At 44.3% G+C, this 18,453-nt stretch overlaps 1 protein-coding gene across 3 annotated transcripts in view; it reads left to right on the top strand.

Moving 5' to 3' along the window:
* The first annotated feature begins 4,118 nt into the window (after positions 1-4,118).
* Eva1a (eva-1 homolog A, regulator of programmed cell death) overlaps positions 4,119-18,453 on the top strand; it is a 53,265-nt gene continuing 38,930 nt past the window's right edge. For 2 of the 3 annotated variants that reach the window (XM_048352824.1, XM_048352822.1), the window contains exon 1: positions 4,119-4,414. The gene's annotated coding sequence lies outside the window, so the exon portion shown is untranslated. Of the gene's footprint in view, positions 4,415-13,269; positions 13,428-18,453 lie in introns of all 3 variants that reach the window. The other variant, XM_048352823.1, reaches the window with a different exon arrangement.

Here is an 18,453-nt window from a genome sequence, read left to right as displayed (position 1 = left end):
ACTGTTCAGTCTGGGAGAAGGACTGACTTCAAGGACCTGGGGTTTTGTCTGCTTTTCCTATAAATGTGATTGTCCTAGTGACTGCACACATTACATTCTGGCAAAAGAGTTTTTCTGGTTGTTTTCTAAAAGTCTCCCCTTGGAGACTGTGGTCTCTGGCCTAGAGCTCATTGTGTGATGAGAACACTCCTGGGGAGAGGGCTTAGTATGCAGCAAGGTTGTTGTCCATGATCTTTGCACTCTGCAGGAAAGCCCCTTCTGCTGGACTCACCTGTCCATATCAGAAAAGCTTCTTATGCTGACAGCCTCAGATCTCATCCCTGAGTCAAGACTTGCTTCAGATCCTGGTTTCCCAGCATGAATCCTTTTCCTCTTCTAAGTCCTCCCTTCTGTTAGAAGTGAAGCTGTACAGGGTACATACAGATTCCCTTCTCCTCTGCCCTTTGGGCTCATTTGGTGCATCCCAACCCCAACTTGTGTTTCCAGACCACAACTGTCTTTAAGGCCAGCCCAGAAGACCCTGTGAAGCCCTGGGATGGAGATGTCTCACAAAGCTATTGCATATCTTCCATGGTCTGGCACAAGGACTAAGTGTCCCTTTCTCACATGTAAAAGTAAGTCTTAAATGATGTTTAATGCTATTATTTTTATTTTCTTATTACTTATTGTAAAGGTGATGAATGGGGAGGGAGTATAGTTACAAACGTAAGATAACAAGTACATTTCTTTTTATGAGTACATTCCCCACTCCCCTCCCCCTTTGTTAAGTTCATTTCCAACATAGTGTCCAGTGAGTTATCATTGTTGCATTAGTTCGTCCTCTGTTCTTCTATTTCTGTGATTCCTTTCCACAACAATAAAAAACTGGTGCATCTCTCTCTCTCTCTCTCTCTCTCTCTCTCTCTCTCTCTCTCTCTCTCTCTCTCTCTCTCTGGGTTGTGGGGCTTGAACTTAGGGCCTGGTACTGTGCTGAGATTTTTCACTAATAACTACCATTTTGAGCCACAGCTCTGCTTCCTGTTTTCCGGTGGTTAATTGAACATAGAAGTCTTATGGCCTTTCCTTCTTTCCCAGGCTGGCTTTGAACCATGATTCTTGGATATCAGCCTCTTGAGTATAGGTATGAGCTACACACATTTGGCTGGACTCTCTCATTTTAGTGTAAATCCCCCCAGTGTTTTCAATGCCCCTTAACAGGCCGTCGATTATCTAATCTATTCTCCTTTTGGGCTATGACATGTCATACCATCAAGGAAAATTTGAAGAAAAAAATTAGACCTAAAGAGTTCTGATGACGTGGCATCATTAGTGAGTGAGCTGTGAAACAAGGGAGGGATGTAGGCAGGGCTGAAGGTAGATGTGGGCAACACTGGCAGGCAAATGAACCATTTAAAAAACCTGGCCTTCATGTGTAAATAGATCTCACCTCATGTTGCCTCAATTTTCAGACTTGTAAAATGAGAGATTAAGAGTACATAATCCATTAGATGGCAATATAGACTAAAAGAAAAGGTGTGAACAGGCCTGGCACAAGGCTTGTTGTCTAAGGTGCTCATTAAAGGCAGCTTATGTAGGCACACACATGTACACCCATACTACCAGGAAGTGACTAGAGCTTTATTTATTTATTTATTGACCCAGGTCTTGCTGTGTAACTCAGGCTAGCCTCAAGCTCACAATCATTTTGCCTTCACCTCCTAAGGGGATTACAGGTTGTGTTGTTATCTTTTGTTTCTTTCCTTGCAGTGCAGTAGGGAAAGAACCCAGGGCCTGGTGTAGCTAGGCAAAGATAAAGCCTGCCAATCCTCTGACTTAGCCTCCATAAGCATATATTTCTGTAGAATCTGGAGCACTTACATCCCTAAAGTTTCATGAAAGGATGGAGGCTGACCCAGAGTAACCCCAATAGGGTTTTTTGCTTAGCAATGGATGTGCCTATATCCTGCTGCTCTAGATGGCAACTTTAGTTCCTCCATACCCATGATTCCTAAAAGCCATTGAAGAGCAGGAGTCCAACAGTTTCTGCTTTGTTTTTATGAAATGAGGCAATATTGATAAGAAGGTCAATGATTGGCATGTTCTAATTGTTCAATAAATATTGTCAATTCTTAGTAGTCACAATTGGTTTATATCCAAAGCTTGACCAAGTCACAGTACAGCTTATATCTTTTCTACAAACTGGGATACAAATGAATAGGTTCTGGATGAGGGCCAAATAGTCACTACAAAACAAGTAGTCTCATGAGAAGGTCTATACTCACTTATTGGCAACTGTATTGTATTCATGTCTTCCTCCATTCCCTATACATTTACTGAGTGCCAGTTATGTGTGTCGCCCTGTGCTCCAGATACAAACCCGTGATCAGTGGAATCCATGTATGCTGTGTTCCAGGCAGCCACACATACTACATTACATCAGGAAACGTCAGAACTGCCTGCTGATACAGCTGGTCAGATAGCAGGAGTGCTGATGAGAGCAGCTTGCAGATGGGGTGTGGAACTCAGAGTCAGTCAAATGTTTGTTCTTTATACAGATAGGAAAACTTGTCTGCCTGAGAGAGGAACACTTGCCCAAGTTAAAATAGATAGTAACCTACGGGCTTTCGGATGCTAGGACCTGGTTCCTTATGTGTTTTGGAAATAAAGGCCCTTTCTCCCAGGCCAGCTGCCACCAGGTAAGAGTGTGATAACTTGTGTCTCTGTTTTTACACATGAGCATTACTTTTCTCTCTGAAAAAATGTTACCTCATGGGTAAATGAAATACCTCTTTAATAAGTCTAGAACAGTGGTTCTTAGCCTAGGCAGTAGATAGATGATGTGATTGATGACCATTTCAGAATAATGGTAGCTCTATCTCATTCCAATTAAAGAAGTATTTTCTTTTTTTTGGGGGGGGGAGGAAGGCTGGGACCTCCTACTGGTTTATAAAGCCTCCCAGGTGTTTTTAAAATACAGTCTGAGATTCATGGTCTAATAGAATTAGTGTAACTTGTTGTCACAGTTATTCACATTTTGTTAGAATGCAGATTCTGATTCAGCAGGCCATGGGAGGCGAAGGATCTCCATTACTAATGAGCTCCTGTGTGGTATGAGTATTGCCCCATCCTTGGACCATACTTCCAGGTGCAACTCTGGAAGTGCTCTGAGAATCTGGTCACAAATTACTTCGGCCAGCTCCTGGGGGAATCTTTCCTGTAATTCCACTTCATCTCCACCCTAGGCCGGCATCCCAGGAAATCCAATCTTGTGGACTGATTCCATTCCATCGCTCCAGGCAGCTCCTACCCTTTCTTGTTGGGCTGGCAGTGATGGGTCCCTTCCGTGTTCCTCACCATTACGTATCACCCTGTCTCTGCCACTTACTAGACTGCCTTCTGATGGGGTTTTCTCATTCTTTCCTGCCTCTACCTAGACTTTGTTCATTCCACAGAAGGCTCTTCCGCTCTTTGGCCCCGGTCTTAGCGATCCCTGCATCTCTAGATCCCTGTTTGGCCTGCACTAACCACCGGTGACGATTGTCTAAGGAACAAAATGACCTAGTTCACTTCAGCATGTCCAGCACCCAGCTCAGCGCCTATCAGACGCTCAATAAACACTTGTTGAATTTAACAAACAAAATCCTCCAACCCAAGGGAGTAAGGCCAAACAAAGACTTCAGCTCTCTCCGATAAAAAAATGTGCATTCCATCAAGATTATGCATCAAGCTTTAAACTTTTCATAGGAGAAAATAAAGTCGATCAAACTTAACAAAGTAAGTGGTTATTTCCTGTCTGGACGACTGTTTTAATACAGGCTCAAAGCTGGGGACAGGGCAGGAATGAGAGGATGGATGTAGGCTGGGGCTGGGAGGTATGCTTTTCAATGTGGGATCCTCGCGGCAGGGGGTCAGGCTGGAAATCCAGGACAGGGTGCAGGGCTGCCTAACCGGGAACCTCCGGGCCCTGGGGACAGTCAGAAGCGCGGGGAGGCGGGACGGAGTTGGGAGCTAGAACTAACTTGGAGCAGAGGGAGGCGCAGCACAAGGCCGGCAGCCTTTCAGGTTTCACATCTTGAGGGCGCCCACTGGGGCTGGGGAAGGGGGCGGGAGAGAGGGAGGGCAGGTTCAGAGACGAAGGGGTGGAGGAGCTGGGAAGGCCTAAGGAAATGAGACAGCTTTTTCCTCCCACTCATTCGAACTCCACTAACGTTTCGAGGATTCGGCGCGATCGCCCTTGAACGCCAAAGCCGAGACCCGAGGCCCCCAGTTCAGTCCTGACCCCAGAAAGGCCGCCGGGTTTTCTCTCCGAGGCGTCGGTGCCAACTCAAACTCGCGATCAGCACTTGGTCACGTCGTCCTGTGGGTGATCGGCGCGGGGTTCCCCAACTCGGCCCCACGTACCCCCGGAAGTGCGCGCTCGGAGGTCCCGGTGAAGGTAAGCGGCGCCCCGGAGCGCGCGCCCAAGGCGCGGGGCACCCGACTTTCCAAGCCGGGCCCGCTGCTCTTCGGAGACGCTCAGGGCACTTCTGACCTGAAGCCGCTGCTTTGTTCCCGAACCTCTGCCCAGGTGTAGGCTGTATTTCCCCGGGGATCCCTTATGGTTTTCTTTTTAAAAATAGTTCCATTTCCTCCTAGTTTCCTTTTGCTTCCTCTGCTCCACACGCTACTTTTATTGGATCAGACAACTCTTAGACATGGGCCTCTGCAGCCTGGTTTCTAGAGTGGGTCCTTATCCAAATCTGGGCGTCTCTATCCTCCAGGAGCAAGGTTGAGCCGGCCGGTCCGCGCCAGTGTCCGGCTTTGACCTCGGGCCAGGAGCTCATCTGCCCCGAAATGCTCTTGGCACACGTTGAACTATTTACCTGGCTCATTTCGGAGGCTCTAAGCAGTTTGCACCCATTTGTCGACCCCCAAGACCCTGAGACCAGTGGAGTGCGGAATGGCAAAGCTGTTGGCGCCCCCTAAAGTCTAGATGGGATACTCCTCCCCCCCGCCCCCCCCCCCCCCCCCCCCGCCTTTTTTTTTTTTTTTGCCAGTCCTGGAGCTTGAACTCATGGCCTGAGCACTGTCCCTGGCTTCTTTTTGCTCAAGGCTAGCACTCTGCCACTTGAGCCACAGAGCCACTTTTGGCCTTTTTCTTTATATATATATATATATATATGTATATATATATATATATATATATTTTTATATATATATATATTTTTTTTTTTTTTTCTGAGGAAGCGAAACCAGGGCTTCAAGGCAAGCACTCTTGTCACTAGGCCATATTCCCAGCCCAGGTACACTTTGTTTATAGAGAGGGGAGCAGTCAGAGCCCATACCGCTCACCTGAGGGGTCTCAAAGAACGGTGTGGGAGTGGGAAAGAACTCAAGCTCGATAATGGGCATGGAGGTAATGAGAAAGATTATCATAGAGATGAAGTGCTACCACATGGTGCTAAGTCATCAGTTTGCCCTTAACTCAGTGCCTAGGCTTCCACATCAAGTCTGTTTTACAAAAGGACAAAATGAAATATGAAGAGTTTCCTGAGTTCTCAAGGCCACACCGTTTGCAAAGTGCCCAGGCAGAGTCTGGATCCCAGTTGACCGCATATTGACCATCTAGCCCTACACTGGGTTTCTTAAGTTCAGTGTGAGCAAGAATCAGCCACCTCCTGCTTATACAACAGGGAAGGCCTTTTCCTTTTACAGCAAATGCATCTGGATTCTATTCAAATCCAAACTGTTTTCTAGTGCTTACTGTCTTTGTGGCGAAGGAGCCAACACTGAAGATTTAACATTTGAATCTCATGCATTTATCCCCTCTAGTCAATCATCAGATTTCTAATTTTGTGACAGAGGGCTGCTTTGAGGCTCTCCTCTCTGAAAAGAAGCTAAGTTTATTGGCCAGGGATGGCAGAGTTTAAATTAAAAATGGAGTTTAGATTTAAAGCTTAAATCAACAAGGGGTTTGAGTTTGCTTCCCACCTCCAGACATCTGCTAATGTCTGCCGTCATTTTTGGTCACCATATAAGAGGGGAAGGAGGCTACTCTGTTTGAAGGAGACCAGGGCTGCTGTTAAACATCCCATATTAGAAGGACAGCCTCACCCCAAGGCACTTATGTTACTAGTGCTTAGGAACTCTGGCTTAGTGGTATATAAGCAGTGCTGTTATTTCTCTTATCTTTTTCTCTGCTCTACTTATACCAGCCCCTCTCTTGCACCATGTGACCATCTGCCCCTGAGCCAGAATTCTGTTGCTAAATCCACAATGGGTCATACTGCCATGAAGCCTCTAATCTTTGTTGGTCCTCCCATTGCTGAAGAGCTACAGGTTTACAAGCATTAAAAAGTAGGCCCCTTTGTGTATGAGTAAGTATGGGGAATAGTCTTTACATAATAAAAGCTAACCTGTGACCTGTCCTGAATTGGCTCAGACCCAATTCACCTGCCCTACCTCACCTTCTGCCACTTTCTTTGTGTTCTCACCCTATCCTACCTCACTGCTTTTTTAGTATTCTGGGTCCTTACTTCTTGGAATGCCCTTTTTTCCTCCTTGGTTGGCAAATGCTCCCATCATTCTTTGGAATCTAGGACTCGAGACCCCTTTGGGATGAGAAATTTTTCAGTTCCTAAGATAGCTCTGTTGCTCCCTCCTGTCCAACCTGTGCCCATTTACTTTTTTCACTATCTTCCTTGAATTATTTATTGCATCCTATAGGGACCTCTTGTTCATCTGTTCCGTGGTCTCTGCATTGCGCTGTACTCTCTCTCATTGTGCTGTACTCATAATGAAAATCCCAGCTTTGGCACCTGTTGCTTTGTGACATTGAGCAAGGAGACACAGTCTCTCAAAGTTGGTAGAATATGAACAGTGTGAAGAAAAATAGTTAGCTTTCTCTGCAGACCATGAGTGTGATAAACTAATGGGAAAATAATTGTTAAAGTTAAGCTATCATATGATTCAACCTTAGTAGATTGTGAGGTATTATTTTTGGGGTGGTTTTTTTTTCTTAATTTATAATGTCTCTTTAATGTTAGCTCTGGTATTCCCTTCTTACCAGATTAAGAATCACAGAGCGGTTTAGCAGTTTGCTCAATGACACACATCTCATTATTTCACAGGGCCAGCATTCACACAGACATCTGAATATCAGAACTTTATACTATGCAGGTAAAGGACTTGGTCCAGTGCTGGACATATACTGAGTGCCCAGCACAGGTGAACTGATTGCCTATGGAGTACATTAATGGAATCTGAAATCCATTGAGTTTTTTACCTGTGATCTAAGATGATGCATTTATTTTTTGTAATTTTTGTTTCTTTCCTTTTGTCCTTGACTTACCTACAGCCACAGAAGGACAAGGTTTTGGGGTGGGCCTGAGTCACAGTACTGGATCAGCATCATTAACTTTGATGTTAAACGAAGCATCAGTGTACTTGGTCATGGCTAGAACAGATCAGAGGAGTTTGAAGGGGAAGATAGGAAGTGGAGGAGGGGTGAAGTCAACACCGCTGTCTGGAAGAGATAGTTGTAGACATAGGGATAGGAACTCTGTGACCCCAGTTTTGTCTTTGCTGAGCATGTGGTCTTTGCCCTGTGCAACTTGCATATGAATCATGATGAAATCAATGAACAGAGGATAAATGAATAAATGACACCCACTATCTCTCTCACTTTATACTTGTTGAGATTTAGAGCACAACCACTCTCCAAGAATTAGGAAGAACATTTACCTACTAAAGGTAAATCTTGTTGAGAAAGTTTAATGGTGATACGTGTTATTGGAAAACCAGGTTTGAACTGGTTGCGACCCCCCTGTAAATTGTGCATGACATCAGATACCAGGTTGCAGCTGATGGCTTCACCATCTTGGAATTTCCCCTAGAGCAGCTGTAGCTTTGAACGCTGAACTCCTTCCTTGCTAGTCTTTGGACCACTTGGTCCATAGGTCAGGCTGCCTTGCACAACAACCTGTGCTTTTGTGTAGTTTGGCTTCCTCTACAGCTGTACTACACAGCTGTATTCCCCCTGAGTTTGTTTCTTTTGGCAGATTGTTCCTAAAACTTCAACGGGATGAGGTCACCTGGTATGTGCAAGGCCTAGCATGGCAGAACAATTCCAGTGAGAACTGTTTTATGAGGTAGAGCAGGGTGAAAACTTTCTTGTTCATTGTCCATCTGGGACCCTGAAGGTCTCCTATAACTTGCCTTCCTCTTAAAGCCCCAGAACCTTGCATCTACTGGCTTTATCCCCTTTCCTAGGTCACCACCTGCCTGATCTGAAAAAACAAAGCCCTCTAGACTGTTAAAGACTGGGGTAAAAAAAAGCCAGGCTCAAGATCCTTGGGCATCACGATACTTTTATAGGCTTGCCGATATGATAACCAGTTCAGGTGGTAGGGTGGGATACTAGGCTTGATGCCTAGTCTTCAGACTTGTCACACTTCATAGGCTGCCACTGTGGATAGCTTCTCTAATGTAGCTGGCTTCTGGCTTTGGGGAGATCCACATGGATGCACCTCAGGCTATGTTCTTCATGTGAATTCTGTTGGGTGCAATAAAGGGCACTTAGGTCTCAGACTAGAGGAATGTTGGAATTTTGAAGTTACCTCTGGTTTGGACCCCAGGTGCAAAGAAAGCTAGATACTGAATACTGGGAACACCAAGACAAAGAAGGAATGGCCTGTATCGTCCAGGTCACAGTGCATGGCATATGATGGACATGTGAACAGACCATTTGACGGTTACCAGTAGAATAGGAAATCTGAGCAGAGAACTGGGTGCTCAAAGGAACCAGCCACCACACCACTAGGTGAGTGAGGATAAGGCACCTGCAGGGGTATTTCAGCCAGGCCTTACACATAAGGAGCAGCTTGCAGGGTTTGTGAGGACTGGTGAACACAGGGCATGGTAGATTGTAAAGAGCGTTATGAAATAGATGTGGTAGATATGTGGTGGGGACTAGAGGCCTGGAGATGCATCTGGGGAGGGTACTGACATTTCAGCAGTCCAGCTTTCTGCTCCAGTACTGTTGGGAGACAATGTAGAGGGCTTGTGCAGCTCAGGTATGCTGAATGGTGGCTGTGCCTTCTGTCTCTGCTGGCTTTGTTTCCTCCTGGAGCAGTGGACTAGAGTGAGGGAAGTAGACTGTCTCCTGTAAGCAAAGAGGCCACAGCCAAAACAAAGCTAAGCTTGATGGCTGTGTATGGTTGTTTTGTTTTCTTTTAAAAGCCCTGCCTGATAAACTATATTCAGGGCTCTCTAAGAGTCTGAGTTTTGGAACAATTACTTTTAGAGCAGGGAGTGGGGTAAGGAAGGAGAACAGGAAAGAGAGAGAGATACAGAGCAATAGACAGAAACACATAAGAGAGGCTGACTTTGATACTCCAGTGTTTTTTTTAACCTAAAAACCATCCTGTGACTAGGTAGGTCAGCTGCCATCAAGACCAATGGGTGTGTTGAGAATTGTGTTCTCATTACTCTCCTTCTCAGAGAAGGACTTTTATGGTGTCCATTGCACAGAGCCCCCCATAAATGGCAGACACATGTGCTTGCTGATTGGACAGTTGACATAGGGTCTTCTACAAGTCATCTCCAGACTTGATCCCTCCCACACTCCTGTGCTGGGGATCAAACATAAGACCTTGTAGATGCCAGACAAGTGCTTTTCCACTAACATATAACTCAACCTTTTAGATAGATACTTTACTGACACTTTAGTCACCTCTTAGCTATGGGCACATGGAAGCAGTGTGTGAGAGATGGGTGAATGAATCCACCACCTTCCAGATGTTCATAGCCTAAATGCGGAGATAGACAAGAAGACAGACAGTTTAGCCCAGTGAACTAATGCCATAAAAACAAGATGCAGAGACATGAAGAACAGACTCAGACTAGTCAGAGGTGAGAGAGAAGAAGTAAGGAGGAAGAGGTGAGGGAGTAGGTGAAGAGTGCCCTCTTCTGGGGCCCATCTATCTTGCTTCAAAGAAATGGTCTCATGATGGTTTTCAGTAGCTGATGACTATAGTTATCTCCTTCCACTGGTGCCAGTTTTGTGTTAAGGGCTTTAGATGCCTTTGAGACATTAATTCTCACAAACCCCCTCTAAGGTTAGAAAATTCTATTTTCAAAAAGAGGTACAAGAGTGTGAGCTGTGAGGTCAGAATGGGAATGGCCTCTTCCTCCTGTTCTCCCTTTTTCCTCTGCCCTGCCAAATGTTGGCAGCTGTGCCTATAGTTCCAAACTCTCTACTCTGGAGTTCAGTGACTCTCTCTCCTTTTGCCCCTTCTTTGATCACCAAGAAAGTCTGTACTTTGTCCTCCAAAGCCAGAAGAGGTGGAAATACAGCACCACCAAGAAGCCACCATAAACTTGGGAGGAAAACAAGGGAATTTACAAAACACCTGCTCTAAGTGAAGCTTCTCTCCTTTGCCCTGGGCCCTCTTGCCTGTCACTCAGGACAGTTTCTATAGGGGACAGACTTTAGGGATCTTTTTCCCGGTTAGGGCCCTGTGATTACAGAGAGCTGGGAAATGCTGGTTTTCCTCTAGGCACCTATCCAAGCACTGCTGTCTGTCCTCCTGCCCACTCCCCTTGTCAGGACAAGACAGTCCACAGGAGCCCAGGTGAAAGGATAAGTACGGTCATGTGTGTTCTTTCCTAGGGCCCCTTCCCTGAGGGCCTCTCCTCTGAGCAACCTCAGACAGTCACTCTCTTTTGCTCTGCGACTGGACAGTGAACCTGGTGGTGGGTGGAAGGAGTGTTGGGACTCAGCACTGCCACTTGATTGTTGGGTAGTCCCGCAGGACAGGAATAGTTCACTTTTAGATGCTCACCCTGAGAATCTCATGAAAATTTGGAAACTAATGACTTAGACATTTGGTCTCAACAAGACACACATGAAAATGAGTAATGTCCCTGTGGGGGACCCTTTGTGCTAACAGAGACTGCCTGGTAGCCTTGGTGTGTTTTCTCAGCTTAGTCTGCCACTATTTGCTGATACCTAATCCCTGGGAACATAGAGATGATCAAGTTTTTGTCTTTTTATTTTTTCCAAAAGATCTCAGCGATCCAGGGCAGACAAAGAATCAGAGGCATGACTCTTCAATAAGTTCTCTGGAATCAGAGCCTATGCCTGGTTGATTCCCAGATCACCATTGCCTACCATGAACTGTGGCAAACAGCAGGTGTCCAGCCAATGAATGTTGTCTTGCTCCATTTTCTGTTGCTACAAAGGGATACCAAAGACTGGGTATTTTATAAGGAAAAGAGTTTTATTTGGTTCACGGTTCTGATATCCCAGCTTGGCATCTACTTAGGGCTTTTCCTGCTGGATCATAACATGGTGAAGGGCATCAATATGTACAGACAGAGCAAGTATGCTATTTTGGATCTCAAGCCACAAATTCAGGTGTAGGAGTCCTACACTTATGACCTCATCTAATCCAAATTGTCTTCCAAAGGCCCCACCTGCAAATACCATTAACATGTGACTGTGGGGATTAACTTTCCAACACAGTCATTCTGAGGAACACACCCAAATGACTGCAGTTGTATTGTCCTCAAATGCAGTGCTAGAGGTGATCACTAGTAGTTCTGAGTGCCCAGAGGAGGAGCACTTCAACTCAGCTTCCATAGTTAGCCAGCAGGCCTAGGAGGACACATGTACTCAGGAGAGTGAGACATGGACTTCTGGACCAGAGAGAAAAGGGGGAAGATAGATAGGTGTGGCTGGAAAGCAAGAGTGTGAGTTTGCAAAGAAGCAAATAACCACATTAGGAAGGGCTTTGCTGAATGAAGATTCTTAACTTTGGAGGCACTAGGGAGTCACCGCAGGGTTCTGTACAGAGGAGACAAGACAGAAGAAAAAGACAGATGGCAGAAGACCCTGATGCTGTTGTATGGGGAGTGAAGGCCTGGGGTTTGGAGTTAGCTGTACCTCAGACTATGTTCCTGCTTTGTACGATCGATGTGTAACATGGGCTGTATAGTCAATGTCTCTGAGACCCTATCGTCTCTGAAAACAAGTACTCTTAATTCCTCCCTCATGGATCATACAGTGTGACTGGTGGTCAGGGTTATGAGTGATGAAGTAGATGAAATGTCTAGTGCAGTGTTTTGTCCATAATTGGTATGTGTTAATAGTAGCCAGTATGTTTTACTAGTGTTTCTATCATCCAAGTGAGAGATAATGAGGTTCTGACTAGGGCTGGAGAATTGGACACAGATTCAAGAAATACTTGGGTAATAAAGTCAATATGATTTTATGGCTGGTTGTATGGGGGAGTCAGGGAGGGGCAAAAGACTAAGATGATGACTACAACATTTTGGCCTAGACAGCTAAGGTAAAGATATAGTAGGCCCATTCATTAGGAGAAGGGATGGCACAGGAGAAGCAAAGGAAGAGGAGGGGAGAAGCAGGTCAAGAGAAGGTGATGAGCTCAGTTTTAGACATGCCGCATTTAAAGACTCACGGCCAGTCAGGGAGAGGTGTCTGTGGGCAGATGCTTTCATAGGTTTGACATTTAGTATAGAGGTCTAAAGATGAGGCCAATTTTAACAAGATGTAATGAAGTCATGGTAAGGAGGAGTTGACCAGGAGAGTTACAGAGTATGAGAAGAGGAATTACAGTGGGTAGTACTGAGTGTGTACTGTGTGTTCTAAATACTCACATGTATTGATCTTCTCAAGAACCATCACCAGAGGGACTACTGTTGCACCTGTTTCATAGCTCAGTAAACTGAGGTACATGAGTGATAAATAATCTACATAAGGTCCACAGTTATTAGTGGTAACTAATGATTGGATTTTAGCCCAACTTCAGGATCTGGTCATGTGCCAGATTACTTTGAGTGTGGACTCCTCAGGTGCAACATATTTTACTTCTGGGGAAGGAGAAGACTTAGTGAAGGCCACATGTGGAGGTGACTTACAGAGAGAAGGAGGAAGTGGGAGACTGTAAAGCGGAGGAAGAGAGTTTCCAGGTGGGATGGATTAACAGCAGTGGATCATGCGCAACGCCACATGCTCTAAAATACCCATAGATGCAGCAATTATGAAGTTCTTGAAGCTTTAGGAAGGAGAGTTTGAGAGAAATGTGACTAGTCAATGAATAGAAGCTGAGGAAGTAGAGATACTTGGCATAGTGGACCATTTCCAGAGTTTGACAATGGAAGTCAGAAGGGAGAGACTGCTGTGGGATTAGGTAGAGACACTGTTTAGAGAAGAGAAGCTCTGCTTGTATTTACACACAGAGGCCCTGGAGAGCTGCTTACCCACGATGTTCATTTTCCTTTCCATAGAGTCCTTTAATATTTTTTCCCATGTTCTGGATGCTGCCATGTGTAGAGCTGCACATCACTGAAGAGGTGCTAGGTCAGTGCTTCAAATCTCTAGCCACTAATAGGTGGAACAGAGAAACTTTCATACAGTGCCCAGTGATGCATCATCATTTGTTGAAGTGAGACACTCTCAGGTTAATGTATAATGTATTACCCACTGAATTTGCTTTCATCAGAGTTTCTGAGATAATATAATGTGCTAAGGCTTCATGCCCAGCATGGAGAACTGGTATCTACTACGCAGATCTGAGGGAGGTGAGAATGATGGGTGGTACAGGTCTTGAAGGGGAAGGAAAGGGAACAGAATGTACTAGAACTTGTTGGGAGTGGCCACCAGCTTTGGCATAGATATGAGATACCTGGTCTGCTGAGCAGTGGGAAGGGACACGGGCATGATAGCAAATTCGTGGGAGGAAACAAAGTTGCTTGTTATTTTGTAGGAAATATAATGTAAACAGATTGGCTGGGGTCACCATCCCCTTTGAATGGATGATGTAGCTGCTGCCATTTAAGTATTTTTTATTTGTTTGTTTTTATTTTTGCTGGTACTGGGGTCTGAACTCAGGGCTATCCTTACCTGAGTGGTAGATGCTGATGCTCTACCACTTCAACCCCAACTTCATTCCCAGCTTCCTTCATGACTGTTGTTGGTTAATTAGAAATGAGAGTCTCATAGACTTTCCTGTCTGGGCTGGCTCTGAACCACGATTGAGCCTCAAATCTCAGCTTTCTGAGTAGCTAGGATTATAGAACTGAGCCACCAGCACCCAGGTCTGCTTAAGTTTCCAATAGTAAAAATGATTAGCATTTCCATTCAAATGTCTTGAGCAGGCACAGAGAATTCAGGTCCAACAGGCTCTGAAATGATTTGTTTTTACCAGAGGCAAAGACAGTCTTTTAAGCTTTAATGTCTAGGATACTTTTATTCAGACCACAGGCAGATACCACAGAGGGCTAAAATGACTTAAACAAGAAATTCAGCTTTGCCTTGATTCCTAGTGCTGACATCCCTGAGGCTCGGGACTAGAATTAGGGTTTGGCTGCCAACCACATAAATATGACTTGGCTGAAATGGCATTTTGTCTGATCTTGGAAACATCTCAATGAAATGCACATACCTTCACAGAAAGCCTTTATGGATGGAGCTCTCCCAGTGAGACACTGTCTTCAATCAGAAAGGCCACACAGGAAATGGCCTCGGGGTGTGTATAAGTTTTCAGCAGTTTAGCTGAATTATTTGCTTGATCTGAAGGTTTTGAGCATTAGGAAACGTGAACAGGGCATCTTTCAAGAGTCATATTTCAAGCTTGGAGGTTCCTGTGGTCCCCTTCGTCCCCCATCTCTTGCTTGGCCTCTTGCTTGGATATGATCTTATACAGAGTGTTTTTGGCTATGTGTAAGTATGATGGACAGACAAGACACTCTTAGGACAGAAAAGGAGCTACTGGTGCCTTGATCTTATTTGTCTCAGAAGGCAACAGTGAAGGACACCCTTCTCCAGGAAGATGTGGTTAGGGTACTCTATTGCTCAACTCAATTGAAGAGACATAATCCTATATCTGGCTTGATTCCAGGTCTTCCAGGACTGAATTTTCTGCCACAGGAAAGATCTTGGATCACATGCCAAACTTGTTCTAAGAATGGGAACAGGGTGCTGCTTATGGACTTCAGTTATCCATACCCAAGCAATCAGCAATGCTTTTGTCCATGTACCCTTTTGAACTGTGATGCTCCAGAGGGTCTAGGAAGCAGGTGAAAGTAATGGCTTTGATACCTTGGATTCATTCACATGCATTTGATTCATTTGTAAAAGTAATTTTGTTTTTTATTTTGTTTGGTTTTCTGCTTTTCATTTGGCCATTCATTTAATCATTCCAAAATCTGAACAATTTCTAGATAGCTTGCTCCAGACTGGATGATGAGAAAGTTGTTGTAATTCATTAGTTTTAGTTCTTGTCTTCTTGGAACTAAGATGTTGGGTGATAGACATTAGAGAAATAAATACACAGATAAGAACATGAGAGCAAATTATAGGAAGTGCTATGATGGTTATGAGCAGGATAGTTTCAGAGGCAATGAGGGAGAAGTCAGTATAGGTCATGTGTTTTTTTAATTTTAATTTTATTATAAAGATCACATACAAAGGGGTTATAGTAACAGATGTCAGATAATAGGTACATTTCTTTTTGAACAGTGTAATTCCCTCCCTCATTTTCTCCCAGTTTTCACTTCCCGATTCCCCTGATCCCCAAAGTTGTATAGTTCGTTTCCAACATAGCCTTTAGTGAGTATCTCTGCTGAATTGTTTCACTTTTGGTCTCTCCATTTCGGTGCTTCCCCTTCTCCTCCCCAAATCAGATAAACAGGCCATGTGTTTTGAGGGAAGTAGACAGATGTGTAGACCTCTGGTTAATGCATGGAACATACTGTTTATTTGGAAAAACATACACAGTGATAAGAATAGGTGCTGACTCTTGGAAAGGACCAAGAGGGCAGTTCTAGAAGCTTCTTTTGACGGACTTTAATATATATATATATTATATGTATATTAGATATATATATATATATATATACATCATCTTTAAGTAGTTGTACAAAGGAGTTAACTACCCTTTTCATCATTTCCTCCTTCTGAAAGGGACATTTAAGAAGAGTTTTGAATAGGTAGAAGTTTTCTAGTAGAATGGGGAGCAGTGGTATATTCAGTGGGGAGAACCTACTGTGTTTGAGAGGACTCTTCTCAGCAAGGATAGAGGTTATGCCACACTGGAAAGAGATGAGCTAGGCCAGTTAACATAATTCATAGTTTGGGGATGAGAAACAAGTCACTGGAAGGAGTGGCAAGTTACTATTGGGCTGGAAAATGTTCTGTAAAGGGCTAGAAAATACATTTTCTAAGCTTTGTGGTTCATATAGTTTTTGTCTCAGCTACTCATCTCTGTCACTGTAGTGCAAGATCAGCCGTAGATGGTACATGCATGAATGAGCCTGGCTGTTTCCAATAAAGCTTTATACAGAAACAAACAGTAGTTGGATTGCCTGTGAGCTATGATTGACTAGCCCCTGCTCCAGAATGATAATTCCTGTGGTTCAATGAAGACTGGATTAGAAGATGGAGAGAGGAGAAAAGCAGAAAGCTCAGGAGCTCATGTTTTAGTTTGGAGGAACTAAGCTGGGCACCAGTAACTCACGTCTGTAGTTTATCTCCTCAGGAGGCTAAGATGTAAGGATCACTGTTCAAAGCCAAACTGGGCAGACAAATCCAAGAGATTGTTTTCTTTTGGCCAGTCCGGGGCCTTGGACTCAGGGCCTAAGCACTGTCCCTGGCTTCTTTTTGCTCAAGGCTAGCACTCTGCCACTTGAGCCACAGCGCCACTTCTGGCCATTTTCTATATATGTGGTGCTAGGGAAATGAACCCAGGGTTTCATGTATATGAGGCAAGCACTCTTGCCACTAGGCCATATTCCCAGCCCAAATCCAAGAAATTCTTATCTCCAAATAACAGCAAACAAGCTGTGGCTCACTGAAGTAGTAGAGCATTAGCCTAGAGTGAGAAAGTCTGGACAGTGGCCCAGGCCCCAGTACTGGTACATGCTTGCACATGCACACACACACATACACGCACACACATACACACACACACATTAGTTCTTGGAAAGTTAGAAACAGACAATGGGGAGAAATGGTTTGTGATGCTGTCAAGGTAAGAATGATGAGACTCCATGACAGGGTGATAGAATTATATCTAGTTGTTTCTTTAATGATTTGTGGCTGGATCTTTCTAGTTAAAGAAGAAACAATTATGTTCGTTTGGTGCCTGAACTGAGAATAACATGCATTTTCCAGAAGGTCATTTGCTGGTCACCAGAGACTGTGTTTGGTGCATTTCAGAGTTTATCTCATCATTATTAGACATAATTCTTAAGAATCCATAAGAATAAAAAGTTTTTATCTCCTTTCCCAAACTCAAGTTTAGGAATAACTCATTTGCTCCAAATTCTATGGGTTGTAAATAGATATTTAACTGGAATCTGGAGCCAGAGCCTGGTGGAGGTAGCATGAATCCTCATCTCTGAGTCTGTACAGTACTCTCCTTCCCCTTTTCCTCTTTATCTCCCCCTGCTTTTTGTGTTGGTCCTGGGGCATGAACTCAGGGTCTAGGCATTGTTTCTGAATATTTTTACTCAAGGCTAGTGCTGTATCACTTGAACCACAACGCTACTTCTGGCTTTTTGATGTGTAATTAGAAATCAGAGACTCATGGACTTTCCTGCCCAGGCTGGCTTTGAATAGTGATCCTCAGATCTCAGCCTCCTAAGTAGTGAGGATTACAGTTGTGAGCCACTGTTGCCCAGCTCTTTGTCACTTCTAAGACCCCTCCAACCCACTAAGGTTCTCAATTAGTCTTTAGAGGGACAAGACTAGACTTTCATTTAGTCTGCAAAACTGTTAGAGGTTTCCAAGGAAATGCAGCAAAACTCACAACTCACACCTGCATTTACAGTGCTCCCCTCATAGTGTGTGTGTGTGTGTGTGTGTGTGTGTGTGTGCGCACGCGCACATGCATGTGTATATATATTAAGAGTATGGACAAGGAAGGCATCATGGCACTGGGCTATGACTCAACTAAAGTTTTCAAAGATGGCCTTCCGAATATTGTCATGTTTGGAGGTATTGGAGATGAAGATTTTACCATATTGTTTTGGGGGTAGGGAGAGGGTGAAACAATTCAACCCATAACTGAATTCTTTTCTAAGAAGAATGCAAGAAATTCCTCAAACTAAGGTGCCTGAGTGGGTCTCAGCCTACCTCCACTTCAAGATGTCTACTTCATCTGTGGTTGTTTTCTGTCTACTTCCTGTTTGTGATGCTTGGGATAAGGATATTCTGTTTTTATTTGCTTATCATTTAATTTTTCTCTGTCAGATGGTTTTCCTGTCCTAACTAATCAGTCTTGCTAGTGTTGTCTAGTCCCTGCTTGCTGCTTCTTCCTTGTGCCCTGTCCTTTACCTGCTTTGCATTTCCCCCCTTTATTTGTTAGTCCATGTAATGTGTTGGCTTCCTGTTTCAATCCAAGTACTGCCTTAAGCTCCAAGAATATAAAGGTGAAAAGATGAAACAGGCAGTTTTGGCTCTTGAAGAGT

The sequence above is a fragment of the Perognathus longimembris genome, chromosome 8, assembly GCF_023159225.1.
Source record: "Perognathus longimembris pacificus isolate PPM17 chromosome 8, ASM2315922v1, whole genome shotgun sequence".
NCBI lineage: Eukaryota > Metazoa > Chordata > Mammalia > Rodentia > Heteromyidae > Perognathus > Perognathus longimembris.
This window is presented reverse-complemented; position numbering and strand designations above follow the sequence as displayed.